The sequence below is a fragment of the Stegodyphus dumicola genome, chromosome 6, assembly GCF_044657685.1.
Source record: "Stegodyphus dumicola isolate Sdum_Otavi_A_Nest chromosome 6, ASM4465768v1".
In the NCBI taxonomy this organism is placed as follows: domain Eukaryota; kingdom Metazoa; phylum Arthropoda; class Arachnida; order Araneae; family Eresidae; genus Stegodyphus; species Stegodyphus dumicola.
The window spans coordinates 158,226,093-158,245,444 of record NC_140773.1 but is presented as its reverse complement, the minus strand read 5'-3'; the positions used below and the strand labels follow the sequence as shown (position 1 = coordinate 158,245,444).

At 35.8% G+C, this 19,352-nt stretch overlaps 1 long non-coding RNA gene across 2 annotated transcripts; it reads left to right on the top strand.

Annotated features, from left to right (window-relative positions):
- The first annotated feature begins 905 nt into the window (after positions 1–905).
- On the top strand, positions 906–9,708 carry LOC118200119 (uncharacterized). 2 transcript variants are annotated; one of them, XR_004760029.2, is made up of 3 exons: positions 906–1,036; positions 1,142–1,229; positions 9,355–9,708. It is a non-coding gene; the product is annotated as an uncharacterized LOC118200119 (long non-coding RNA). The 2 variants fall into 2 exon arrangements; XR_015041754.1 differs by having other exon boundaries at positions 986–1,009.
- The last annotated feature ends 9,644 nt before the right edge of the window (positions 9,709–19,352 follow it).

Here is a 19,352-nt window from a genome sequence, read left to right as displayed (position 1 = left end):
TGTTCGTGACTGGAGGTTCCACTATAATTTTCAAGGAAAGAATTTTATGCGTAAAGTAAAGGGAAAAAAATAAAAGTATCTGTGTTATGATAAATAAACAGCAAAAGAAAAAAGTGCATTTTCATTATTATGGCTTTTTAAATTTTACCCCACCTTTTTTCATTACACAGAAATTTAGTTGATAGTGTTTTGTAACATGATGATAAGTATGAATTAACTCATTTAGGTATCTTTTACTATCCCATCACGATATCATTCAGAAATGACTTTTTTGAATTCCATATGTTTCATGAGTGAAAACACCTTTCGTTGATTGGACAACAGCTGTTCCATTTGCGAGGGAAATAAATGAGTCACGCAACACGTGGAGCATAAGTAAACAAAGCATCAGTTTTATTCATGGTTAAAAAAACTTCGAATCATCACCTACTTTCATTCTTTTTCAACTGCTCCTTAACAAATTTAACTGCATCTAAAATATAAGACAATAAGGCTATGCTCTGTATAATGAGTCACTCTTATAGTACACATAGCTTAGAATTGAGGAAATCGCCGTATTAAACTATTTCTTTACAATCTGGATGAGTACTAATGTAAAATTAACTGTTAAAGACATTGCAAAGTTTTCAGTTTACTTCACAGTTTTAAAATTTCTGGGTGTTTGCGGGAACTAATTCTCTTTCAAAAAAAATCTTAATAATTTATTTTTCTTTTCATATAATCTGTGAATTAAACTGCAAATTTTATTTTAAACAATAAAAACTATAAGAAATTAGCGAAGCATCAACCATATTTTTGGCTTAGATTTAGCAGTGAACTCTATCGATTTCAAGGGCAACCATGTGCAGGTCCCACTTCATAAGGATCAAACAGGTACAAAACAGAGACCCGCACCTGTGTTGAAAAGAGATAATGTAGAGGGCGCTGCTTGGCAGCAAAATGCATATTATGTAGAAAGGAAAAAGGGAAACGAAGTAGCGGTTGATCAGGCAGCATAATTTCTATGAAGGTTGGTCCACCTAATAAAAGGACAAATGTAAATATGTATATAAACGATATAATAAATGGTAAATGATAAAGAATCATCTGATACTTTGTGTTTTTGTACGGACCTTCATAGTTTAATGCAGTTTTTTTATAGGTGCATCTTAGATGGGAAGTTTCTATTTGTAAAGAAAGAAGTAAAATTGATGAGGATGGATGCGTCCAGACCATGGCCCAGGAATTAGGTAAGAGCATGATTATTATTACATTTTAAAAGTATTTGATTTGAATTTTGATAATTTGCAGTCTTGGATACATTTATGTATTAACGCGAAGTAATGGCAGAACTAGATAGATTAAAACGAAAGAGAACGGCTTTGAGAATAATAGTATCTAAACTATTAAAGAAAGTCGAGGATAGTTTAACAAAGAAAGATACAGATGAATTATGCTTTGCATGAATTATAGTAAAAGTAATTTGAAAGAATTAGACGAGGCAATTCATTCCGTAATTGAAATAGATTCTCTAGAAGCGGATGTAGCTAATTGTGACGAAAATCAGAAAAAGTGTTCTTCAGCTAGTAAACGAATTGATCGATTATTAGTAGAGGATAAAATAAGTATTAAAGATCCTGATCAAAACTTGGTTAGACTTCAAAATGTAAAAATACTGTAAAACTTCCAAAACTAGCGTTAGAAAAATATTCAGGTGATCCTAAAAAATTCACAGAGTTTTATAACAGTTACGAAAGGACTACAGACAAAAACGAAAGTCTTAGTAAGATAGAAATTCGGGTATTTGAAAACATTACTTTTAGGTGCCACGAGCAATATAGTATCTTCATTTGAATTAAACGAAAAGAATTATGATGAAAGTATAAAAACTTTGAAGGAACGATTTGGGAGAAAAGAAATAATAATTAGTCAGTTCATGAACAAGCTGTTAAATCTAGAACCATTAAATAATTCAAAGAATATTAAAGCTTTACGTAAGTTATATGATGAAATCGAAATTGCAGTGTGGAATTTGGAAGCGCAAGGAGTTACAAGAGGCTCATTTGGTCAGTTATTAATTAATACCTGTGTTATTAAAAACTGTTCCAGATGAGTTTGTTCTGGAATTTAATCGAAGGAAAAACCAAGCGAAGAAATTAATGTATCAGTCCTTTTTGGACTTCATAAAGCGGGAAACTGAATGCCGTGATGTGTGAAGTTTACTGATGCAAGATAAAAGAAATACCTTGCCTCCACGTTTCGAACATGCTAGGTATGATTATAAAAAAAAAAAAATTCATAGAAATGTACCTACGGCTGCCAGTTTTAATGCTGTTGATAATCGCGCATGCATCTTCTGCGAAAAGTCCCATAACTCATTTTCTTCTTGTGATAAAAGCATTAAAGAAAAACTGTGTAAGTTACGTAACTAAAATAGATGCTTTATTTGTTTTCGAAAATATAACATTTGAAAATTATTTAAAAACAAAACTAACTGCTTAAAATGCGGGTTTAACTCGCATCATGAGTCACTATGCACGAATAGTTCAAATCGTAACAAAACGCAAATGTCTTCCAATCAAAACAAAAAGAATTATGCGAAAACGCGCCAAGAAAATTCAGTAGATGAAACACGAAACTACCCAAAAGAATACACACTTTCTGTCAGAGTCGTAGCTAGGGTTTTCAGCGCCCAGGGACAACTGAAGATTTCGCGCCCCCTACTGCTTGCCAAGGATGGAAAACATTTAATTCTAAAATGTCGTAACATCAGTTTGGCGCCCGGGAACAAATGCCCCCCTTGCCTCCCTCTAGCTACGCCCCTGCTTTCTGTTGTTCTTGTTAAAGATTGTACAATAAATAATATCGTTATTTAAACTTAACTACTACTTCACCTATGATTTTCAATTTATGTTTTTGTTATTACTTTCCTTTTTAGTTGAATGGCAACAATCATTATTTGTTATTGTGAAATAGACTTTCGTTTTTACGTAATGGTTAGAACGCAATGTTCTCGACTTATTTTGATGATGTTTATTTTAGCGATACTAATTTAAGACTGAATTTTTACTAAATAAATAGTTGGTTCATTTATTTGGAGAACTTGTAGTTCATATGAGTGATTTGAAAGGCGTCCGTAACCTTTTGTTTGTAGTTGTTTCATGTAATAATTCATGCAAGAAAAATGCTTTATTGCAAACATGTTCAGTATTTGGTCATCATGGCGGTAGGTCTAAGTTAACGAATTTAATTTTTGATTGCCGTGCTACACGAAGTTTTGTTCAATTAGTGTAGATAAGAAATTAAAATTTGTTGTAGAAGAAACTGTGTGTGTTCATTCTTTCGAAATAAAATACGCAGTACCTGAAACATACAAAGATGTCGAATTCTATATTTTGGATGCGAAGCAAGAAAACAAAATAATAATTAGCTGTTTCGTCACTGACGCCATTACGGCTGAATAAATAACCACGCCGTCGAAACAAACACAGAAAATGAGGATGAGTGTGGATTGCAAATCGCTTATTTATCTAAAAGAAGCATTAGAATTTTCATAGGTGTTGATTATTACTGGAAGATGATAAGGGGAGATATGATTCAATTAGAGAAGGAAATTTATGCGATTTCTACTATTTTTGGATGGGTCGGAAGCAGGACAGTTAGACAATTTCGGAGTAGCATTAAGGCGGTCTCAAAATTAGATTTATTTGAAATCCTGAGATTTATCAACAATTGAAGAGCAAATGAAGGAGGGTATAGTTCAGAACTGTTCGAAGGAAATAACAGAGGCATCGTATTTTATACAGCATAGGGAAGTAATAAAAGCTAAGGAAACTATAAGTTGTAGGATTGTTTACTACGCGAGCTCTTCTAAAGCTAAAGGTGTAAAATCTTTAAATGATTTTCCAGACATTGGACCTAGCTTGATCTCAGTGATTTTGGACATAATTTTAAAATTTCGTACATGTGAAATTGCCTTCAGCGGAGATATAGCTAAGTCCTTTTCAATGATAAGGATCTTAGAAAAGGACAGGCATTATTTAAAATTTTTTGGTTCGGGGATAATGAGGAAGAATATAAAGTTTTAAGGTTAAAGCAAAGTTTTAAGCTTTTAAGTTTTAAGGTTTAAGCAAAGTTCGAATGGAAGGCGTTTAAAAAGCCTTCCATTCGAACTTTGTGTAGTTCAGCAGTTTTAGCGACGACGATAAAGTTCCACATCAAGAAATATGCACAAATACGGAAAGTTACGAAATATAGATTCCTCGTTGTATGTAGAAGATTTATACTACGGTGCAGATATCATTGAAGATGAATGTCAATTATCCTCAGACGTGGTTGATTTTTACAGACGCTGAGATGAATCAGAAAATTAAGGTTAAATGCCGAGGAACTTAATTCCTGGTGGATTGAAAGGGCTTATAATTTAGAATTAGCTAAAGAATCAAAATTTTTGGCAATGTTCTGGTACCCCGAAGCAGACAAGATTAAGATGAATTGCGAATTTTTAGAAAATTGATCCAATGACAGTGCTGAGGCCACAAAAAGAACTATTATCCAGAGTGGTGGCCAGAGTTTACGATCCGATTGATGTATTTCAACCCATTTTGATGAAAATGAAAATACTATTACAAAACATTTGGACATTAGGTGTGGGCTGGGATGATACCTTTCCATTATAAATAACTAAGAACTGGAGTCTGCACAACTGGCAAGCTAAATTAAAAATACTCGAGGATTTTTCTCTTCCGAGAAAATATTTTGGTAGTTGTGAAAAATCTAATGCTAGTCTATATGACGATGCTAGCCTTAAAGCATACGCTGATGCTAGCCCTAAAGCGTACGGCGCAGTAGCATATTTTAGATACCTTAAATTCGAAAAATAACATTGGCATCAGTTTCATCGTAGCAAAGGGTCGCGTAGCTCCACTCAAGACTTTGACTCTTCCTCGTTTGGAGTTGATGGCTGCTTTAGTAGCTGCCAAATTGTCTATGTATATCTGAGAAAGCTGTTTTCTGAACTGTGTCATCAAAAGTTTCTTTGGAGTGTTAACCAAATAGCTATCTACTGGATAAAGAGATGTGCAAGAAACTGGAAGCCCTCTGAACAGAGTTTCTGAGATTCAGCCACTCACAGATTTTGAATGCTGGTTTCACTGCAGTGGGAAAGAAAACCCTGCTGACTTTTTATCTCTCCGAGAAAGTGTCTTTCAGCTTGTGAGAAGCTCCCTTTGGTTACTCTTTCAACCTGAATGTGTTTAGCCAGTAAATCAACAGGCAAACATCGATGAGGAGAGCGTTCAGGACGAAGCAAGGGTGGAAGCATTTCTTCAAGTTTCAAAGTCGTAGGAACTCGGCATTAGTAGATTTAACTCGATTCAACAGACTACTAAAGGTGTATCGAATTACGGCTTATGTTATGCGGTTTATAAACAATATAAAACGAAATTCAGTGAAACTCAAAGGTCCATTAAGCATTGTTGAAATTTCGCGAGCTGAGCTCTATTGGGTGAAAGTTACACAGGAAGAATACTTTTCGAAAGAGATAGATTCTAGCTATTTCAATTGGAAAGCGCTTAGAAAAGATATCTTCGGTTTATTCACTTAACCTAGAATTGGATACCCGTAGTCTTCTGCGGTTAAAGGGCAGACTTCAATTCTCAGATCTTGCTTTCGATGGAAAACACCCATGGCTGTTTGTTACCTTATAAATATGGATACAGTAAACTAGTAATCTTAGATTTTCATACCAGATTGCTTCATGCTAGAGTCGAAGCTATATTAGTCGAAGCTACATTAGCAAAGTTTTGGATCATAAAGGGATGCAATGCCCTCGCTGGGACTCAAACCTGGACCTCTCGAATACGCACCGAGTGTGCTACCGTTACACCACGAAGGCATGCTGGATGGATGGAGAAAATACCTCATATACTTCCCTTTTAAAGAGCGACTGGGAATTAGCGGAAACCAGTCGCCAAATCCTGGTGGTGTAGAATCATCATCCACCACCTTTTATTTGGGTGTCACTGTAGAATCATTAGGATTTTTTTATGTGGGAGACTTGAAAAAAAAAAAGAGCATTGCCCTCCCCGGGACTCGAACCTGGACCTCTCGAATACGCGCCGAGTGTGGTAACGGTTACACCCCGAAGGCATGCAGAAAGGCGGAAGAAACTACTTATAACTGAAACAGCGAATTTATCGACTGCAAAGTAAACCTAAAGAATAAACAGGAATAGACACCGCTGTGCTGTTGTTGCGATTTTTCATTTCTTGTCAGAATTGGCCATTCCGTTCTTTTCAAGAAAAATTGATATACGCGTATACATAAGCAGGCATACATTTCTTTTCAAATGATTACTGACCAACATTTCAGCTTATTTCGTGGTGATATTTAATCCCCCCTCCCGAAGAATATCCACGATAAATTTTAATTTTAGGTACCTTTGCGGAAACATTTGAAGTTCAATTACTAACTGCAACGCATAAAGTCTAGAAACACTTCAGCTCGATCACTATTTTTAACAACATACCGAAAAAGATAAGATCGTGAGTTTGGAAACTTCATTTCTATTTGTTAATAAATATTTGTTCTTTTAAAAGAAAGATAAGAAACTTCTTTATTCGTTTTTATTTTACGCTGAAAGAAATGTTTTAAATCGTTTTTTCTCGTTTATTTCGTTACGTAAGAGTGATGCGACAGAATTTTAACCGATTGTTTTCATGCCAAGCAAATGTTGATCCCCGAGTTATTTTTAGCCTAAAACGTCTGTAGTATAAAACACGGAGGTATCCAAACGTCAACACGTTTGTTTTAAACAGCTACTTCAAGGTCTAGGTCAAATCATAAGCTGCACTACGTCGAAAACAATTAGGTAGTCGTAAAGTCGGCAGCGTGCATCTTTCAAGACACTTTCAGAAATGAAGAACTAGATACAAAGCAATGCAGTCTCCATGCATGTTTAGGAACAACTGATATAGTTGCAAATTTAGAAATAAAAATTTATTATTTTCTGCGTTCAAACCAGTAGAATTTCAATATGAATGAGTACAGCAAATATTATTAAATAACGAATAAATGAAGGAAATAATATGAATAAATGGAAACGAATCTGTGACCGATTTACCAGATTTTAGTGGTCTTATTGTTATTATTATTTACGTGTTCCGCCCTAAGGCACTTCCCGGAAGGAAGGGATGCCTTCGTGGAGAACTTTCTAAAGGAAACTGGGTCGTATTAACACGTTACTCATAGAGAAACCCACGAAAACGCTCATGCAGCCAGCCCGTTCTTAGGATTCGAACCTCGGACCGAACTACCAGTGTTCAGGGACTTCAACGCTGAGCCGCTGGTGGGCCATTTTTAGTGGTCTTACCAGTACGCATTGTTCGATTTACCAGCACCACTGTCAGACGTTAGATGTATGTTGTGGGCTATCCAGGCGTAAAGTAGGCTGAATAAATTTAAACTTTCAATGCACTTTCAACACTAATTAAAATAAATTAATTCTTCATCCGTAATTTCTTATTATGATTGAAGAAATTAATTCATAATAAGAAATTAAGGAAAAAGGATGAATGAAGTAAAATGATTAACCTTCATCCTTAATTTCTTATTTCTTCCATGCGAATTTCATATTCCTTATTCACAATTCTTTAACCTTGATTTCTCATTTCTTCCCTGAGAATGTGGTATATCCTTAATTTCTTCGGAAAATTATCCGAAGAAACATTTAGTAAAGCTTTTTTATTTCAACTAAGATTCATAATCATCATACAATACTTCGAGAACAAATATCCCAGAATAACTAAATATGTGCGCTGATAATGTCAGAACTCTTTGTCGAGGATGTTACTAAATATTTTAATAAATGCGTAATAAAAATTACAAAAAGTGTACATTCGCGGAAGTCTAAAGAACAACTTTGCTAAAACTATTAAATGCTAAAATGACTATGCGCAAACGCAGAGATTTCACCTTTTCTACACTTAAATTAACTAATAGGAATTATAATATTTCTAAAAGAGTCATTATCAATACAATTAACGCGCAATTTCTTAGAATTAAAAGAATCTGTAATAATAAAGAAGAAGTACTCTACTTTGTCAAAATCTTACAAAGCAATCTTATTCCAAAAACAGTCATTAAAAATTCATTAAAATAAGCGGGCATTTACCTGTTATTTTAGATTATTTAATTTAGATAATGAAATTTTTTACTTAATTCCCATAGGAAAGGTGATTAATGGATGGCTAATTCAGATGATCTAATGTAAAAATGTAAAGTTAATTCCTCTCGCCACTACAATTTTACTCTCAACGTTTGGCTCAGAACATCAAATTATATTCTTAAATAAGTTACTAAAGCTTTTTCTGGCCATTCCTTTCCTTTTATTAATTTTAAAGGCCAATTTCGTTTCAGGTAGCTTGCAAGCCCTCTAGCTTGAAGAATTACGACTTTAATTAACAAATTACTGTATTTTTTCCAATTTTCACTGCTTTCTGGCCAGTCTTACCAATTTTTGGAGTTAGCCATTTTGTATTCACCTTCTGACAACTTTCTAGAATTTACTTCGAGCAAGACGCCATTTTGAACAAAAGCCACCATCTTCGGCCTCAACCTCCCCCCCCCCCAATTTTTGAGACAGGTTGTGCCCACTGTCTGTTTCTTTTCATTGGCCATAGCTTCATGACGTTTATTTCCCCTTTTGCATCGTCGTCCCACCTAATTGGTGAGCTGAATTCTTATCTTTTCCGGAGGCAGACGGCAATTTTTAGCTCATAGCTTTTTACAGAAGTCCTTGATACAGGTATGTTTAAGATTTTTCTTAACCTTGTTTTAATTTCTCACCCTTGTTTTAATATATATATATATATATATAATTTAAGAAAGGAGAACAAACTGAAAATGACCTTTGTGGTCAAGGATTTTTGCGCATCGAGCTGCAAAAATTAGAAAGTTGGTGTGATACTGTGGTTCCGGTGAATAATTTTAACAGAAGTTAAAATAAAGGGCAATGAAAAGTAGAAACAAGAGAAATGAAATTATCGTGAGAGTACTATCAAATAAAAAGCGAATTTAAAACTTAAATCAAATTTGCAGTAATATGTTGATTTAAAGTTAAAACTATCTTCCCTTTTTTACTAATTTTATTGTAGCAAAATTATCCTAATAATTTATATTCTGGAGAACGCAGTTACAGTAAGCATATAACAAATGAAAAGTATTCATGAATAAACTACTAGTAACCATCTCAATATCATTTATTTAAAAGAAATCTATATTCTAATATGAATATATATTAATATTAATATTACAATATAAAATGTCTTCATTTCTATTCACCTATACTTATTGTTTTCCACTGCTGCTCCCTAGGCCTGCTGCTGAAACTGCTGTCAGTGTGGTCTTTTACAGTTTGTAAAGCGTTGCCATCGTCTACGTCACCGTTCAGTCTGCCATCCCATATGCCCATGTAACCCCATATGGTTGGTAGATGGCTCCCATCTTCAATCACTATGAGGAAGAAACAGTTTTGAAATTTGAACAGAAGATAAAAATATTTGTTAACATATGTTGTGCGTAATAATTCGTTATTTAGATGTAATTTGTTTACATTTTATAATTCAGTAATGTAAACTGGATTTTATCCCTCAGTTTGTTAATGTATATTCGCGCTTTTATTTTCTTATTTCAAAGAATTAAAATAAACAGCATTAAGGAATTGTAAAATTTCTTCAGTGTTATTTACAAACACTTGCTATATTCCTCCGTGTTTCTTTATGTATGTACGAATGGACGCATGGTAAATCCTGAATTGTTTTTATTCCGTAAAAATATAATGAATAAATTTTCAACTAATATATCCTAAATTTCAGTGTGTGGGGGGGATTATGGCGAAGCCTCGAGAGCTATCTGCCTAAGGGGATGGATGCCTTCGCGGAGGACTTTCTAAGGGGAACTGGTTCGTATACACGTTACACATGGGGAAAACCACGAAAACGCCCATGCAGCCAGCCCGTTTGCGGATTCGAACCTCGGACCGAACTACCAGTGTTCAGCGACCGCTCGGCCGCTGGTGGGCCCTAAATTTCAGTCTTTTTCTGAACGAAAATTCGTACAGTTCCAGAGCAATGTGCAGAATTTTATAAGTATTACATCTTACATTTTGAATGCAAACACTGCTTCACATTATTTCATAATAATTATTTACATCTCCTCGCTCTATGCCTATATCAATTTTTTCATCGGATTATTTATCAGTAATTCCTGATAGAATTAGAAATATATATGTTACGGTGAAACACCGAAATCTGAATAATGTCGACTTTCACTGGTAAATGTCACTATTCACATAGTCGCTTGGTGCATGTCCGAAATATTTTCCAAATACTCTTATTTCTGACTTACACCGGTAAATGTCGACATTTACCATGTACGAATGGTGAATGTTGAACATATAAGATTATTATATTTTCTTCTCCGTAATTCAGTCGCGAAAAAACGCACTTGAGACTTAAAATAAGAACTTAACAATATAAGAACTTAAAACAAACAGTACATTTAAAATGGGAAAGGAAAATTATAGAAGTTAAAAACTTACTTCATTATACAGTACGTTCTAAATGAGAAAATAAAATAATAGTAATAAAAAACTTAATACAATAATAAAAATAATAACTTAATAAATAATAAAAACTTAATAAATAATAAAAAACTTAAACAATAAATAAGATTTGAATCACATAATTTAGAAATAAATTATGTGATTTAAATCTTATTTATTGCAACAACTTAAACTATTATGACACCTTGAATTGTCGACTCCTCTCTTTTCGACCTACACCAGAGCATATCTGTGATACCGGTGAAGGTCCGAATGTACAAGAATGTAATGCAATAGTCGATCTTTCACCGACGTATTTGGTGAATGTTGATATTCTCCGGTAAAAGTCGACATTCTCCAATTTCGGTCTTTCACGGTAACATATATATTATTAGAAAAGGTTTTTCCTGTACATCTCCAAGGGACAGAAATTTAATTAAAGTGATGAATTATTGGAATGAATTTTAGTCAATATTTGAAGTTATTTAGAATTCTGGAAAATATGTTATTTAGATTTGTGATCCATTAAAAGTTATTTTAAAGCTGCGTAGAAATATTATTTTGAAATGTAAAAATTTTAAGTAGCAAAATTAAAAGTATTTAAAAGATAGCTATTGTCATTGATCATAGATTAATTAACTTGTCTAGGGAAACTTCAGTACATAAATCCAAGACTTCAGTACATAAACAATATATTTTTTTTTTTCTGACGGGTTAACATGGCTATTAAATAACAAAGAATCTTTGCAAGTGAAACGTATTTTACCATTTCTCTGAATTTAGATTTTTTTTCCGAATATTCCAAGCATTTAAAAGAAATATATTTCACAATATTTTACATATTATGTAACTTCGGATGTATTCGTATTTCCTGAAGTTTTGAATATCTGCAGAAACACATATTTTGGTCTATGATTTAGCTGGCTTAGTATATTAAGAAATAAATTTTTCTTTAATATTTTGGAATTATTAACAAATGATTTTATATTAACAAGAAATTGATACATTTGTAATTCCCCCAAAAATTCTTTAAGACTGTCAAATACTTACATAAATTTTAGTTATACATAAATTTGATTCCCCCCCCCCTAAGTACGTGGGACGAACTTGGACGTACGTGTGACAAGTATGTTCCATTAGACTTTGTGATTATTTTGTGACAACTCTCTACTTATTACCGAAATTTGGTCTTTATGTATATATATAAAGCGTACAACATGCATGCAACATAATAATTACGCCAAAATTTTTTCCGGATATGCGCAGTATGCGACATTTGTTTAACACTGTTCAACTCAATGTGCGATCTGCACGGGCAATTGGACTAAAAAAAGCAGGGTGATCAAATCGCTAGACATTTGAGTTAGAGTGATGCTACAATTCGATGATACTAGTAGGAAAGGTTGAAGGATGGCCGCACAGTGCGTCAAGATGTTAGTGGTCAGCCGAGAGCGGCGGCAGATCGCGAAGACAGAGTGATCGTCCGATTGGCGCTCACAGTACTTTACGCATGGTTATCAGCGATCCAATGTGTAACCAGGACACCAGTAACTGCAGAGTCCATTGATAAGTGACGCAGTGAAAGGGAGTTGAGATCACGGAGGGGGCTGCTCTGACTGCCCTTCAACGTTGCACAGCGCCAGGCACGTTTATACTGGTGCCGGGAGCATTTGACCTGGAATCTCACGGACTGGTATAGAATAGTATTCTGTGATGAATTTCGAATTGAAAACTGATGACCAGCGAAGATATATGTGGAGACTTCTAGGACAGCGGCCGGATACTCACTTCACTATCGTTCGTCCCACAGCCCGACAATCAGCAGTTAATACTCGACCGCACACGGCCAGCACCTCCTAGAACTAACTGAATCCAGGGGGTGCTGACACGGCGCGCCTTTCTACTGCTTATCTTCGTGCTACTCCAAAACTTGTCCTGTCCGGCGCGATCGCCAGATCTCTGGCTCTAATGAGCCGGTGTCTTCAACCGTTCCCGGATTGCGCCAATCTAATATGCCGATTATAGCGTGTATGGCAGAGCATATCTTCTAACTTTACGAGTGCTCAGCCCGATAACAACTTGCATCAGAGCCAGAGGTGGGCCAACCCATTACCGACTTTTTGTTTTGTTTTGTTTTTGTTCTTGCAGATACATCTCCTGAATAAAACACTCAATTCCTACAATACTGTTAGCGTTTCGTTTTCAATAAGTGTACATCAAATCAACCGATTTTGGTCCTACTCGGATAACATCTTCTTTGTGCATCGTTTTTTAGTGTGTACTTGTATGACTGCATAGTGTATAGTGAACGATTTTTCGGAACTCATATATTGGTTTATAACGCTTAACCTGTTTAAGATCAGCGTAGCGTATACGCGACGCAACGATTCCACTCTTACCAGACCGGCGTCCCGTATACGCGACGCAACAATTCTGCTCCTACGAGCCCAGTGTCGCGTATACGCAACATTAAAACGGAACGATTTATTTGAATTTTTAAAAGCCAGTAAATGGAGCTAAGTGGCAATTGTTTTCACATAAGGTTAATTCATACGGCATTTGACCTTCATGAAACTATAATACCGAGGGGCTGGTATTATAGTTTCTGTTTTGTGCTTCTGGTTTTGAGAGATTTATTGAAATAAACAAACTGGAAATCACGGCTCTTTATAAGTGCGCCTGTGAATTAAAGTGGCACAGGCGTTTTTGTTTATTTCCTTAGGATTTTTCTTTTCTTTTTTCTGTTTATTTTAAAACTCAACATAAGCTTTCTTGGTTAATTAAAAAGTAACATTACAACATTATTATAGAAGGGGAAAGACTATCAGCTTTCTTGACACCTAATATGTCTTGCTCACATTTCTCAGGAAACAGCCAGTGTTTTTGTTTTTCTTATTCGATTTAATAAGTCATTATATATAATGCCCTGAATGGTCATTATATATTATCAGGTTCAATGTTCCGTCTAACCTTCTTCGGGAACATGCAAGGACCTGACTCGGAACAGAGAGCTTACTAAAGCTATGTTCAACAATTGTGGGAAGTAGACAGGATACACAAGAAGGGTATACAAAACCCTTTATTTTTCTCTATTTACAATAACTTCCGTACTTCGGAAATACACAGACCCGCTACTTGGGGTCAAAACGTAAAAGTATAAAAATAAAACTAAACACTAATTTGACAACATACAAAATAATAAACGTGGAAGATTGGCCTTATATTAACAGGAAGCCGTATGTAGTACAGAGAACTGTGAACACTACAATACGTTTAAAAATTATCAAGAGGATTAAAACCTCTGGCCTGGAAGGCAACAGCAACTGAGTAAAACTTCTAAGGTAAGCGGCCTTCTTCGACTAACTGCTTCCTCTCTCTCGCTTGGCAAAAAGGCCACAACTTAAATACTTGGCGTTCGCCAGATTCGCCAATACTTTAACGCTTATAATTCTGGCCGGAAGTAGAAAAAAAGAAGTGATAGTAAAGATTTAAAATAAACGTTAGTAAAACTTAAGATCCTTACATACTTTCCGCCACAGTTAATTAGTTTGAAACTGAGGTCTAAAACGACCTTGTTGAAAACTTTTAGCTCTAGAATCTAATGCGAGGCCAATCTTTTACAAACATTTTTCGCTAGAAACTAGAAATTTAAAAGAAAGAAATTTGTTTTTACAATAGCAGCTCCCAGGACACACAATTTTTTTTCATCTGTACTGCATCTAAACAGGAGCTTTTATTCAAATCTGGTTCCTTCCAGAGATCTGGAAGGAAAACTAGTTTAATGAAATGTTACACAATGAAATGGCAAGTAACATGTATAATTATATTTCTCTTAACATTCTTATTTCATTCATGACTATTTTAATTATCTCTCCCCGTGCTCTCTGACATGTGTTGTAAAAGAACACCAAACACGAATGTGTTTTTGTCTATGTGTTCAACACTTCCTCCTACAATCAAAGCACTAACGTGTTAAAAATTCAACATACCAAGACCTCGTAACACACCCTAACTTCAACTCTAAGCCCTGAGGTACTATTTTGAAAGTGGCTAACTCTGAAGTGTAGCGTCAGAGAGCCTAACTACATTCATTCAACCTTTAACACATATTCACCATGATTTAGTCTTTTTACAGTCACACGAATAAAAAAAAAAAAATTTAACATTACTTTCACTTTTACCATATCACGGTATTTCTTAACATTTGAAATAACAGTTCACATTGTATATAAGAACATATTAACATGCCGTTAATTTAACGCATTTGACAACATACATTAGTAGTACATTGTTAACTTCTATTCTTTTCAAACCAAGTACCAATTTTTCTACATTGAAATACTACATTTCAAAAAGTCTTTCAGACTAAAACTTCTTTCTTGCCAGAATGTTTTAAATAATATTTATACAATAACTTTTTACAATATTTAAGTCTTTACACAACGCTATTATACATCAACTTTAGTTTTACGCGCGAGTAATTGAAAAACATAATAAGAAAATCGGTAACAACTCATTTCTCGCCCTTTTGGCGATAAAGGTAGACCTCGCATGAGGTAAAACTTCTTGAAATATGCCACTTGCAGTAAGAATGAAAGATTAACTTAAGTTTGCAAAGTAACATAAAATTTTACTTATCTTTGTGATATTCGGACATTCTTTTCTGGGCCCAGTCTTGAAAGGTAGTGCAGATTGCTGTTTGATTTATCCTCCTTCTTGTACGGGCTCGCCCTTCAGTGCCTTCCTCTAGATGCTTTCTTTTTTCTCCAGTTCGGTCACCCTTGAATACCTTCTTTTTCGCTTCTGCCTGTGGTCTTGGTCGTTTGATGGCAGCTGGTCTTGGCGGAACCGGGAAACTTCTTTCGTGTTCCTGCTTGGACCTCGTTGCTGGCCGTTCAAATTTTCCTTGTAACTTTTCCTCCGCCGCTGATGGCCCTTCCGCAGTTCGGCGACATTTGCTGCGGAGAGTCCTGTCGGATGAGTAGATCTTCCGTTTTAGAGCCGGGTTATAGTTGCCGTCATTTCTCCTGGCTCTCTTTGCATACGTCGTCCTTCTCCCTTCTTCATTCTGGGGGTGTTCGTTAGCTCTCTTTTCTGGACGGTGGAACGGCTTCTTTTTCTTTCACCCTTCAATTTTTCCGCGGGGAAACTTTCTTTTCACTTGCTCCTGCCTCTTAATGGCTTGCCCTTGTACTTGTCGTTTTTCCACCTCTGGAGCTTGTGCCTGCGGTGTCTGCCGTGCCGGATCCTGCAAAAGATCTGAAAATATTTGCATTTTATTACGATCATAGTAGGGTTTGGTTTGATCAATGTTTGCGGAGCAGGTTTCACCATTTCTAGCTTTTAACACTACTACAGCGTGAGTTATTTTTTCTATGACATATGGTCCTTCAATTCGTGGAAAAAATTTGGCAGTTTTATCTTCTGGTGCTGAAGAAAGTGAATGCTTAATTTTTAAAACTTCATCCCCTACTTTATAAGTTACTCCCCGTCGTTTCAAGTCATAATAGAGTCTAATTCAGAAGTCAAACAACAAAAATCAGCGTTAATTTACAAAAATTAACGCTAAATTTTTGTAAATTAACGCTGATTTTTGTTGTTTGACTTCTGAATTAGTATTTATTCGGCGTGTTATTGTGTCTTAATCATAATAGAGTTTCTGTTTTCTCTGTGCTACTTCAGTATTCTTCTTTGCTTCCTTAATTAGTTTTTCTATATCACCCATTTTAAATTCTGGGGCTCTTTGTTGCACATAAAATAATTTATCTAACGGCGTTATAATCTTTCTGCCTAAAAATAACTCAGTAGGAGTTTTGCCCGTTGTATCATGTTTTGCGGTCCTAAGGGCGAAAGCAAATTCATTGACATAGTTATCCCAGCTTTTATGAAAATTTTTAACATAACTACGGATAATTTTCACTATATTTCTATTGTCCCGTTCCGCTATATTTGATTGCGGCCGATACGGGACCATTTTTAAATGACGTATGCCCAGTTTTTGGCACATGTCTTCAAATATATTACTTACAAATTGAGGACCATTATCCGATATAACTTTTAGGGGCGCCCCGTATTTTAAAATATATTTATTTAAAATAGAATCAGTAACTAATTTCGCGGAGGCTCGTTTTAAGGGAACAATTTCGGTCCATTTACTAAAATGATCAACCATAACCAGGAGATAGCGACTTTTATTTAACTGACTTTTTGGGAAAGGGCCCAATAAATCGATGCCAATTATTTCATTTGGAAATTCGGATTTAATACTATTTAGAAACCCGGCCGGGCGGAAATTAATATAATTAAGTGCTTGACATGCTGGGCAGGACTGGACATACGCCCTTGTTAACTTTTGCAGTTCAGGAAAGTAGACTGCCTCGCGTACGCGTTGGATAGTTTTTCGAATACCAGCATGAGAAGCTAAAGGGCTGTCATGGAGCTCCTGCAGGATATTTAATCTAAGACTAGCTGGGATAACAGGTCGAAATTCGTTGTTGGAATTCGTAGTTTTTGTATAAAATAATAGACCATCTATTAGTTCGTAATGGGCCGCCCTATTTCTTATCGCCACAATATCTTGGTGGCTAAAATTTTCAGGATCCTTTAAATACTCATAAATGCTTCCAAACTCAGGATCTTTCCCCAGTTCGGTTATTACAGTTTCTCGGGAATTTATTGTACATGCTGTGAGCATTGCCACCTTTACAGTATTACCTTGTTTATCTATTTTAATTCTTGATAGGGCATCTGCTACGATATTTTCCTTTCCGGGGGTATTCTTGATTACCAGATTATATTCTTGTAGCTTGAGTGCCCATATTATTAACCTTGGGGATAAGTTTTTTCCTGAGTACAATATAGTTACCGCCGCATGATCAGAGTACACTGTTATTGGCGCCTTTCCAAAATAGACTCGGAACTTTTGCACTGCTAACAAAACTGCAAGTGCCTCTCTCTCGGTCGCGGAATAGTTTCTTTGTGTTTGATTTAAAGTTCGGTTAAAAAATGCCACGGGCTGCTGATTTTGCGAAAGTACCGCTCCTACCGCATAATCCGAAGCATCCGCTGAAATTTCTAAATTCTCATCCTTTTCAGGAAATTTCAGCGCAGGGGCTTGCGTTAACGCTTGTTTTAATTTTTCGAAAGCACTATTGGCTTCGGCCGTCCACGAGAATCTTGCCTTTTTCCTTTTTAATTTTAACAATGGCTCAGCGATAGCTGCAAAATCTTTTATAAAGGACCTATAATATGAACAAAGTCCTAGAAAAGAAGAGAGCTTCTTCGCCGTGTTTGGAGTCGGATACTTTTGTACAGCAATTATTTTTGATTCGTCTGTCTCGATTCCTTTCTGAGATATTTTGTAACCTAAATATTTTAATTCAGGGGCTGCAAATTTGCACTTTTCGACATTAACTTTTAGACCGGCCTCATTTAATAAAGAAAACACCTGTCTTAAATCCTGTAGATGTTGGTCGAGATTATCACTAGTAATAATGATATCGTCTAAATAGATAAATGTGGACTTTCCAAGAACAGGCCTTAGCACAATGTCCATACATCGCTGAAATGTCGCCGGTGCCCCTGAAAGGCCAAACGGCATACGCAGGAATGCATAAGTGCCAGACTTGGTTATAAAAGCAGTCTTAGGCACGTCCTCATGCCTAACCCCTATTTGAAAATAACCAGTCGTTAAGTCTAAAGTCGTCATATATTTGGTGGATGTTATGTTCCTTAGAATTTCTTCAATTATAGGTAACGGATATACCGGATATTTAGTTATGGAGTTTAATTTACGGTAATCGATTGCGAATCTCCACCTTTTTGGATGTGTCAAAGGATAGTCATTATTTTTCTTACATAAAACCACCGGGCTAGCATAACTACTTGAGATGGGCGTTATGATCTTTTTACGTAGCATATCGGTGATATGCCATTCTATAATTTTTTCCTTATTCTTATCATACCATTATGCTTTGTGGCGAACTGGCATTGAATCTCCGGTGTCAATACTATGGTTAGTAACCTGAGTAAATCCTGGAATATCACTAAATAACGAAGCAAATTCACTTACCACTTGTCGGATTCTTGCTTGCTCGTCATTAGGCAGGTGGTCAAGATTTAACATCGGCGGTTCAGCCTTTTCTGCACGAACTGGTTTCATTGTCAGCTTAAGGGACGCTTCATTAAAATCCAGTGTTGCTTGTGCTTCTGAAAGAAAATCTATTCCTAAAATTATATGTGCTTGCAGATTCTTTACTATAAAAAACATCACCTTTACTTGTTCGTCCTTGATACGGACATATAGCGGTACTTTACCTATACACTTACATAGTTCTCCTTGCGCCGCTAACATTGTCGTATTATCCGAATTATATATGCGGTATTTCCGAAAATACTTCCTAAATAAATCTTCTGCCACACAGGAACACTGCGCGCCTGTATCCAGGAGTGCGGTGGCTGGGATATTATTCACCAACACTCAATCTTCGGAAGAGTCAAATTTTTCACCATTACTGTATTTAACTTGAAGGAAGAGGGGTTTTCGTGGCCTTCGGATTTCCGCACCCTCTCGTCAGCAGAAATCCGTTTTAGTTTAAATTATTTTTCATTTCCGTGCTTTCCTTCTTTTTCCCCTGGCCTTGAGACTTTTTTTTCTGGATTGCTATTGAACTGTCGACGTTCGCCGGCTGTTTTTGAATGCTCGGGTTTCCTTGCCCACTGATTCGCTTTGCTTCCGTAGCCGTGTGCTTGAGTTTGCTGTAGTCTTGGC